The following is a 9,403-nucleotide window of genomic DNA, read 5'->3' as shown; positions in this document are numbered from 1 at the left end:
TGACACAGAGAGAGAGAAAGAGACAGAGAGAGAGAGATTGATTGATTCCTTCCTCTTATAAAACCATAGTTCTTTTGGATTAGAGTCATGCCCTTAGGATCTTATTTAACCTTAATTACCTCCCAAGTAGGTATTTGACCCTATCCCCAGATATAGTCACACTGGGGATTAGAGCTTCAACAAATGAATTTGGAGGGGACAAAATTCAGTCCATAACAGAAACCTCATGACATCTTGTCCAATAGTCAAAGAGCTCTAGGGAAGGGATATTACAAATTTATTCCATAGGTAGTTCTTGGGTTGAAAGCCCCTCATTTATATTTAATCTAAACCCCAAATTGCAGATAAAGGTCAATTTACCTGATTTTGTCCTCCAACAAGATTCAACTTTTAAAATCATGTTTATTTTTGTCATGAGATGAAGGAATGCAGCTCATATAAGAAGGTGTATCAGTCTTCACTGATTGAACTATACAATACACCACAAAGAATGGTATGAGTAGTTGTGTTGGCATCTACTTATTCAATAAACATTATGAGTCTACTAAATTCCAGACACTGCTAGGATCTGGGATGTAGTGATGACTAATAAAACACAGTCCCTGCCTGGGCACGGTGGCTCAAGCCTGTAATCCCAGCACTTTGAGAGGCCAATGTAGGTCGATCATCTGAGGTCAGGAGTTCGAGACCAGCTTGGCTAACATGCTGAAACCCCATCTCTACTAAAAATACAAAAGTTAGTCGGGTGTTGTGGTGGGCGCCTGTAGTCCCAGCTACTCAGGAGGCTGAGGCAGGAGAATCACTCAAACCCGGGAAGCAGAGGTTGCAGTGAGCTGAGATCATGCCACTGCACTCCAGCCTGGGTGACAGAGTGAGACTCTGTCTCAAAAACAAAACACAAAAAAACAAAAAACAACCCCCCCCCCCCACAACACACACACAGTCCCTGTCCTTACAATGGAAATGGGACATATAGACAAATAAACAGATACATATAAAATAGTGCTATAAGTAGAGGAAGGAAAACAATAGAATCTTATGGACACACACAGAACACACACTGACATGGACGTTGGGTGTCAATAAAGGCTTTCCAAATGCAGTCATGTCTAAATTGATATCTTCAAGATAAGTAAAAGTTCTCTTGGTCAAGCGTGTATGTGAACAGGGACAGAGTGGGGAATGTGACCTAGAAATAAGAAGAATATAGAAAGAAGGCTTGGAGATTAGAGAGGACATAGCTCCTTATGAAAACCAAATGTCCGGAGAGTGAGGAGACGGAAGATTCTAGGACAGAACCCTCAAGAGTAGCCATCTTTTGAAACATTAGGAGGAAGAGACTAGATAGTCCATGTCATCAACGGAGACAAGGCCAGGAGGCAGGAGAAAGCCCAGGAGGATTCGTTGTCATGGAAATCAAGGCAAGAGACTATTCTAGAAGGGGAGAATGGTGATCTGGATTAAAAACTGCTAAAAGGTGAAGGAAGGAGGAAAATATGCCTAGGGACTGAGCAAAATGCAAACGGAAGTACCTGACAAACTTGGTGCAATCAGTTTTAATGACTGGTAGGGGGAAGAGCTGTTGTTACACCTATTCTCATTTATCTTGCTGGCCCTGATGAGAAGGAATTTGGTTGGATAGCAGGCCTTCCCCAGGTGATGCCTTCCATGTTCAAAACAATAGCAGGTGAGTAGTATGTATGCATGTAAATACACACACACACACACACACACATACACACACAGAGAGTTAAGTGTGTATAAGACAGACCACAAAATATTAACTGGGGTATATAGCATGGTGGGGTATATCAGGATGGTGGGACAATAGGAAATTTGTCCTTACTTTATTACCCTTTTCTATATTTTATTGTTTTCTACATTGAACATCTATTATTTTAAAATTATAAAAACGATAAAACTAATTTTAGAAATGGACTTACCTAGGGGATGAAGGCAGATATCCCAATCTGGATTGATTTACCTATGAACTAAAACATGATGTATTTTAATTTTTGTGTCAGGTTATCCAAATGCTTTTGTCTTTTCTTTTTTTCACTCTCTAACCGTCAACATTTTACATGTCTGGATACCAAGCAAGGCTTTGTCTGGATAAAAACAAACTGGTTTTATGAGCCTGAAAGACGTCTTCCAATTTTGGGTAATTACATTGAAAATTTGCCCTGGATTCAGACAAGGTTTGAGCACACACGAAAACTATCTTTACCTTTGCCTTTCTTCCCTTCATGCAGAGCCATAGATTTAAAAAATAAATGGTTCCGGTAATATTTATATTGCTGCCTTTCACTCAAAATTGGCAAAAGAGCAGAAAAAACAAAATAATCAGTTTGCATCCTGGTTACCCTTTTACAGTTAATTTAGGGAAAGCATGTAACTGGCAGAGAGAAACACTTTTCAGATCTCATGGAACGAAATTGTCCATTAGAATGTAAGGTCTTTTGGGAAGCAAACTAGTAGCACACTGAAGCTTGTGGAGCACAGGCAGTTAGGCCCCTGCCGACTTAAATGGCCACAGTGTGGGATGCCCAGGGTCTTCCCTGACCCCACCCCCAAATTCCTAAGCAAATTCTCAAAGAGAGATGATAACTGGGTGATTTCAACTGAAAACAGAAAATCAAAGAACTTGAGTCCCTTGCTCAAATCCATCAGGGATGTGATTAAAAAGGAAACTAGATTTCTTCCTTCCTTCTTTCTACACCCCACATACCTCCCACAGCTAACGCAGCAGCCAGCACCATGGCTTTCCAAGCTAATCATTAGTTCTTGCAAACCTTCAGACAAAAATAGCTTCCTTTTGAATTTTCATTCACAGACAACCTCCTCAGCTATGTCATTACATGCTCCAGACAGACGACGAAGGATTTCAGTCAGGGGCATGGGCAGGCACAGGAGGGCAGGGTTAGTGGAGACTCAGGTCCTGTGAAATGGGTTAGGTCAGAAGCCTCTGGTTCTGAGGCCAGAGGAAGTCTAAAGAACATGACACAGGCCTGCCTTTGGGGCTTTTAGATTTCCAGATAGGTTCAGAAAGGAGCAGTAGGTTCAGGAAGACTTAAATGTATCTGGATTTTAACTTACAAAAGAATCACCTAGGCCAGGCACGGTGGCTGGCTCGTGTCTGTAATCCCCGCACTTTGGGAGGATTGCTTGAGTCCAGGAGTTTGAGACCAAATTGGGCAACATAATGAGACTCCATCTTTACAAAATATTAAAAATTAGCCAGGTATAGTGGCCCAAGCCTGTAGTCCCAACTACTCAAGGGGCTGCAGTGGGAGGATCACTTGAGCCCAGGAGGTAAAGGCTTCGGTGAGCCATGATCACACCACTGCACTTCAATCTGGACAACAGAGCAAGACCTTGTCTCAAAAAAAAAAAAAAAAAATCACCTGAAAAGTTTGTTAAAAATGGAGGTTCCCAGTCATCATCCCCAATTCTGGTTCAGTTATGCCTGGGATGGGCACTACAAATTTGCTTTGTAAAATAGTATGCTGGGTTATTCAGAAATGTGTTCAGAAATGTTAGCTTATAATTTTCATGCCACCCTATGCTGGCACTGCTTTGATCAGTGGGCTCTGGGAAGCAAGCATAACTAGTTCCCCCAGTCCCTGGCTGGGGAATGTGTACCTCTAGGTGGTGTGTGGTGTGAAGCAAGGGCCACGTACTCATAGGCTACGCAGCCTCAACCTTCCTTGAGTAATGATTCTAACTGCTGGTCTATGGGACAACATTACTATTTTTATTAAAGCAAAGATGAATACACAATGAATACATTAAAGCAAAGATGAATACATGATTTGAGTGAATGTCAAAGAAGAAACCTGAAACTTTTAAAAAATGAGCTTATGGTAGGCTGCTTTTGATTGTATCTCTCAGATTGGATATGCTTTCTCTGTTCTCTGTCTCCAGTGGAAAGTTTGAGACACTTTGTTAGCAGCTAGCAATCAGCATAACATACAGTAGTTTCCTCATTTGAAAATGACATAACAGCTGTCTCTTGAAATTGTGGTAAGGCATAAACAAGATAACACTATTTAAGCCCTAGGCCAAAGTCTGACATTCCAAAAATGTTCCATGAAAGTTCATCTTTCCTCCAGCGGAAAGAATACTCCATTTGGTACCCTAGGTAAGTGAGGAATTGCCTCTTTCTCTTCAAGATCTGAATTGTAGAAGATCTATAGTTTTATCCTTGGAAATTTACTGAAAAGGGTTATAAGCAAAAGTAGTTTCATGTAAATGTTCATCATAATAATGAGGAAATATAACAGATTGATGGTGGATTTAAGTTTATCTAAACATAATACTGGACAGAAACTAAAAAGAGACATGTAGTTCATGAAGAAGTCTAGCAAGAAGATATTTTTCTTCTCTTGGAAACTTTCCCTATCACGTGCCATCTTATCTTATGGCTATTTGTGTGCCTTTCTTTGTACCTTTTAAACTATAAACTCCTTGAATGTGGAGACCACAAATTGTCTATCTTTGTATTCACTCATTTTTTTTTCATTTAACTAAGATGAAAACAAGCTATAGGTAATGCGTGCAAGTGTTAAAAAATGAAGCTACACAGAAGAAGGACATTAAGAGGAAGAAAGTCTCCTTCCAGGCTACTAGCCTCCTGGTTCTCCTCCACAGGGACAATCGCTGTTCAAATTTTTTGTGTACATTTTCAGAGATAGTCTACAAAAATAAATCACATTTTATAAAAATAATAGTATGCCACACCCAATTTTTGGTAGTTTGCTTTTATATTTTACAAAATATACTTTTCATATCTATACACATATATTATTTTATACATATGTATTAAATATATTTCTATTTTTATATTTTAGAGAACATTCCATCTTAGTGGATATAATACTGTCCTATCCTTTCTAAACAGCTCCATAATATGTACCATAGTTTATCTTACCTCATTGATGGATATTCATGTGGTTTTCAATTTAGGTGGTTTTGCTTCAGTGAATGCTCAAACAATGCTAAAATGAACATCTTTGTACATAAGCCTCTGGGCGTATTTGAGATTGCACCTATAGGCTAAATTCCTAGAAGTAGAAATGGGTCATTTGTAATTCTGATAAGTTGCCAAATTGTTCACCACTAAAATTATACTAATTTACTCTTCTGCCAACAATAACTATTGACCCCAAATTTTACCCACTTTTGATGTGTTACCAAAATTTAACAATCTAATGAGTGAAGCATTTGCATTTCATATGAATCAAAGTGTTTTGATTGATAGAGAAAGGAGGAACTTTTGTTAGTTCTGGGATAATTGATTATCTAGTTGGACATACACATATAAAAAATCAAATCCAAATAGATTCTGAACTTAAATGTTAAACGCAAAACTATAGAAATTCTAGAAGAAAATATGGGAAAATATCTTTCTGATCTCAAAGTAGAAAAACATTTCTTTAATATGACCTCAAATGTACTAGCCATAAAGGAAAAGATTAATACATTTGATTATGTTAAACAGCTTCTGATTGTCAAAAGATACTATGAAGAAGTGAAAAGATGCCAAAATATGGAAGACATTGTAACACTTACAGTTGACAAAGGCTTAGTATTCAGACTACATAAACAGTTCTGCAACTCAATAAAAAAAGACAGCTCAGTAGAAAAATGGGTAGAAAACATGAACAAGCATTTCACAGCAGAGACAATGTGAAGGTTGAATATACATAGGGAAGGAATCTCAATTTCATCAGCATTTAAAGAAATGCACATTGAGATATCAATGCGATACCATCTTACTATCCAACGCTACCACGCATTGGCAAAAAATATAGGTTCTTTTACACTGCTGGTAGGAATGTACACCACTACTTTGGAAAGTCATTTGAGATTATCATTCACAATACTCTAGATATATATTTTGTAACCCTAGTTTTATACCCTGGAGAAAATCTCCAGTGCAAAGAATGTTCATAGCAAGTCTAGTGGTAATAGCAAGAACTGGAAACATCCCATATGTTCATTGACTAAAGAATAAATAATTGTGTTACATTCATTCAATGGAACACTATGTAGAAATTAAAAGAAGCCCAAATGTGGGCTTGGAAGCTAGTCCATGTGGTTTTAAATCCTGGCTTTCCCACTTACCAACGATATAATTTTGGACAACTACTTAATTTCTTTTCATCTCAATTTCCTCAACTATAGTTTATATCTCTGTGGTGAAGATTAAATGATTGAGTGCATGTAAAGCTCTGAGAACCATATATGCACATAGTAAGCACCCTGTGTTAGCTATAATTATTGAAAGAGTGCAGATAGGGTTTTGACATATCTAAAAAAAATCAAGAAACAGATTTGAACTAGATGGTGAAGGTACAAGGGAACATATAAACTGAGGATAAATAGGATGAATAAGGACAAGAAGAAATTTCAGAAAGTGGGAACAAAATGTAAAATGTCAGGAAGTGTGGGAAAAAATCATGTACCAGGACAACTACAACCATTCTGGGGCAGAGAATGTGGGCAAGACAGACAGTAGAAGATAGGGCTGAGAGAAAGTCATGGGCCTGACCTGAAGCAGCATCAGTGATAGGTGGGAGTCCTCTCAAAATCCACAGCCTGTTAATTGCATTGTGGCATTCTCAAGACACTCATAGCTTTCTTTATTTTGAAGTAGGATGATCTAGAAGTTTCTCCTTACCTTGTGGAAATTACTTCTTATGTATTGAGTTTTTTCTACCTTCTTGACACAGAAGTTTAATTATAAATTCAAAGCCTCCCCCCTCCATTTTTTTCTTAAATTCCAAAATAACGATGAGATGTGGCTTATATTTGCCCTACAAAATCTATATCCATTTTTTCATAAAGGAGGCCCAAAATACCAAAATCATGATGATGAAGGGATAAATATAATCTGAATTCATGTTCTATGAATTGCTCATTCATTGCATGGTGTCTCAGAATCTCATGCATTGGCACCTCACAGTTTATACATCTTTTTCAAGTTTGTTACCACATTTAAGTTATTCTTCCCTGACAATGCTGTGAGGGAGGGTATTAGTTCATTCTCATGCTGCTATGAAGAAATACCTGAGACTGGGTAATTTAAAAAGAAAAGAGAGCCGAGCGCGGTGGCTCGCGCCTGTAATCCCAGCACTTTGGAAGGCCAAGGCGGGCGGATCACGAGGTCAGGAGATTGAGACCATCCTGGATAACACAGTGAAACCCCGTCTCTACTAAAAATACGAAAAATTAGCTGGGCGTGGTGGTGGGCACCTGTAGTCCCAGCTACTCGGGAGGCTGAGGCAGGAGAATAGCATGAACCCGGGAGGCAGAGCTTGCAGTGAGCCGAGATCGCGCCACTGCACTCCAGCCTGGGTGACAGAGTGAGACTCTGCCTCAAAATAAATAAATATTTAAAAAATAAAAAGAAATAAATAAAAAGAAAAGAGGTTTACTTGGCTCACAGTTCTGCAGTTATACAGGACGAATGATGCTGGCATCTGCTCTGCTTCTGGGGAGGCCTCAGGAAAACTTACAATCATGGTGGAAGGCAAAGGGGAAGCAGCACTTCACATGGCCAGAGCAGGAAGAAGAGGGAGGGGGAAGGGAAGTTGCCACATACTTTTAAATGACCGGATCTCACGGGAACTCTATCAGGAGAATATCACCAAAGGGATGGTGTTAACCCATTCATGAAGGATCCACCCCCATGATACAATCACCTCCCACCAGGCCCCACCTCCATCATTGGGGATTACAACTGAACATGAGATTTGGGTGAAGAACACAGACCCAAACCATAGCAGGGAGGCCTTGCTAGGTCCCTTTTATAGGTAAAGAGGCTAAGGGCCATGATGTGAAAGGGGGTGTGTCCACTGTGGAAGAGCTTTGAACCTGGTCAGTTCTGAGTTGAAATCCTGAATCTGATACTTAGCTGGGTAAACTAACCTCTCTGAGCTTCATATTCCTACTGTTTGATGAGGAATGAGGAATAAGCCTCACTGGGTTTTGTTCACATTTCAATAAGGCTTTAGCCCCGTGATGCTGTGCTCTAAATGGTAGCAGTGATTACTATTGCTGTTCAAGGGTAGAGCTCAGGTTTGAACTCACTCAGTTCTTCTCACTCTAAGGCAGTGCTCTCTCTCTTTTATTACAGCACAGATGTTCACAAGGCAGGGTGGAGGGCCTCCCAGGACCCACATTCGTTAAGGCCATATTTGGCCTGGCTCCCATTCTTAGAGCTTATACTTTCCTACCATGTTCAGGAGATATTGTCATGATTTTGATGTAAAATGTCACACCACATGATATGATTGGCTAGCAGTTATAAATTCTGAGTTTTTGAATTACCAGGAATAAGCACTGGTAATTGAGGCAGCGGCATTTTTTTTTTTTTTTTTTTTTTGCATGCTAAATGTAATTTCACAGATTGTTAGAAAGGAAAAAGCATTTTTCTCTGTAACTCTATCATTAGATCTTTTAAAAGAGGAAAATCCCTGAATGTATTCCCCTGTTAAATTCTCCCATAATAGCATCACCTTGATGCTTACATAATTTATTTCAAGACTTTATTAGATTATGAAACAAACATCTTGAGAGCAAGGATGTCATAATTGCTTCATCTGTTCAATGCTAAGAACGGATACCTTGTGCTCCTACCCCACTCAGTGTAGGTGTCCATAACTGTTTCTTGCATGAATATTGACTCTTGAAGGAAAACATGGCTAAATGGACCTTTCCCAGGACCAGAATGTACTTTAGTGTGTCTGGCACAAATTACAAAATATGAAAGACTTTCTTTAATCTCCATGTGAGGCTATTTTCCTTCCTCCCTCCTTGTTCTTCTCTTTGTAGGTAAAGGTTGTTTCACAATATGGGGAAGGTCTTCTGCGGCAAAACAATTATCATTTATTTCTCATTAATGGAAGTGGCAGAATCAGAAAGGACTAGCTTTTCCTTTGAAGTAGATCAGTTCTTTTAAGTTAGATCAGGTTTCACATCAATTAAAGGCACCATCCCTGAGCATAACTGTGGAAACGTATCTCTTCTTCAAAAAGGTTTAGAGTTTGGCTGATACATGAGACATATTCTTAGGCGAGGGGGTTTTCTGGTTTGTCTTTTATTTTAAGAGTTCCTGGTGGGATGTTGGAGTGGAATTCACATTTTCAGTCCTCCACTCATTAGGCAAGTGGTATTTGTCCATTTGCCTATGGTTTAAATTCAGCAAAAACTAAAAACAACAAGAACAACAAACATTTCTTCCCTCATGTAAGGAGTTTGTATCCAGATAATAAACAGCAATCTTATACTTGACTCAACAGTTTCAAAGTCACTATTATGAAACTTTGAATTCCTTAAATGTTCTCTGGGCTTATTGTCAGACTTCTTAATTTCCCCTCTTGGTTCTCTATTGTACTGT

At 39.0% G+C, this 9,403-nt stretch overlaps 1 long non-coding RNA gene across 1 annotated transcript; it reads right to left on the bottom strand.

Annotated features, from left to right (window-relative positions):
* Positions 1-386: 386 nt before the first annotated feature.
* Positions 387-5,018, bottom strand: LOC107976610 (uncharacterized). Its single transcript, XR_001720667.3, has 3 exons — positions 4,931-5,018; positions 1,944-1,991; positions 387-469 (listed from the first exon to the last, which is right to left on the bottom strand). It is a non-coding gene; the product is annotated as an uncharacterized LOC107976610 (long non-coding RNA).
* Between the last annotated feature and the right edge of the window lie 4,385 nt (positions 5,019-9,403).

This window comes from Pan troglodytes, chromosome 11, assembly GCF_028858775.2.
Source record: "Pan troglodytes isolate AG18354 chromosome 11, NHGRI_mPanTro3-v2.0_pri, whole genome shotgun sequence".
NCBI classification, from domain to species: domain Eukaryota; kingdom Metazoa; phylum Chordata; class Mammalia; order Primates; family Hominidae; genus Pan; species Pan troglodytes.
Note: the sequence above shows the minus strand (reverse complement) of the source record. Positions and strands in the feature narration are given on the sequence as shown.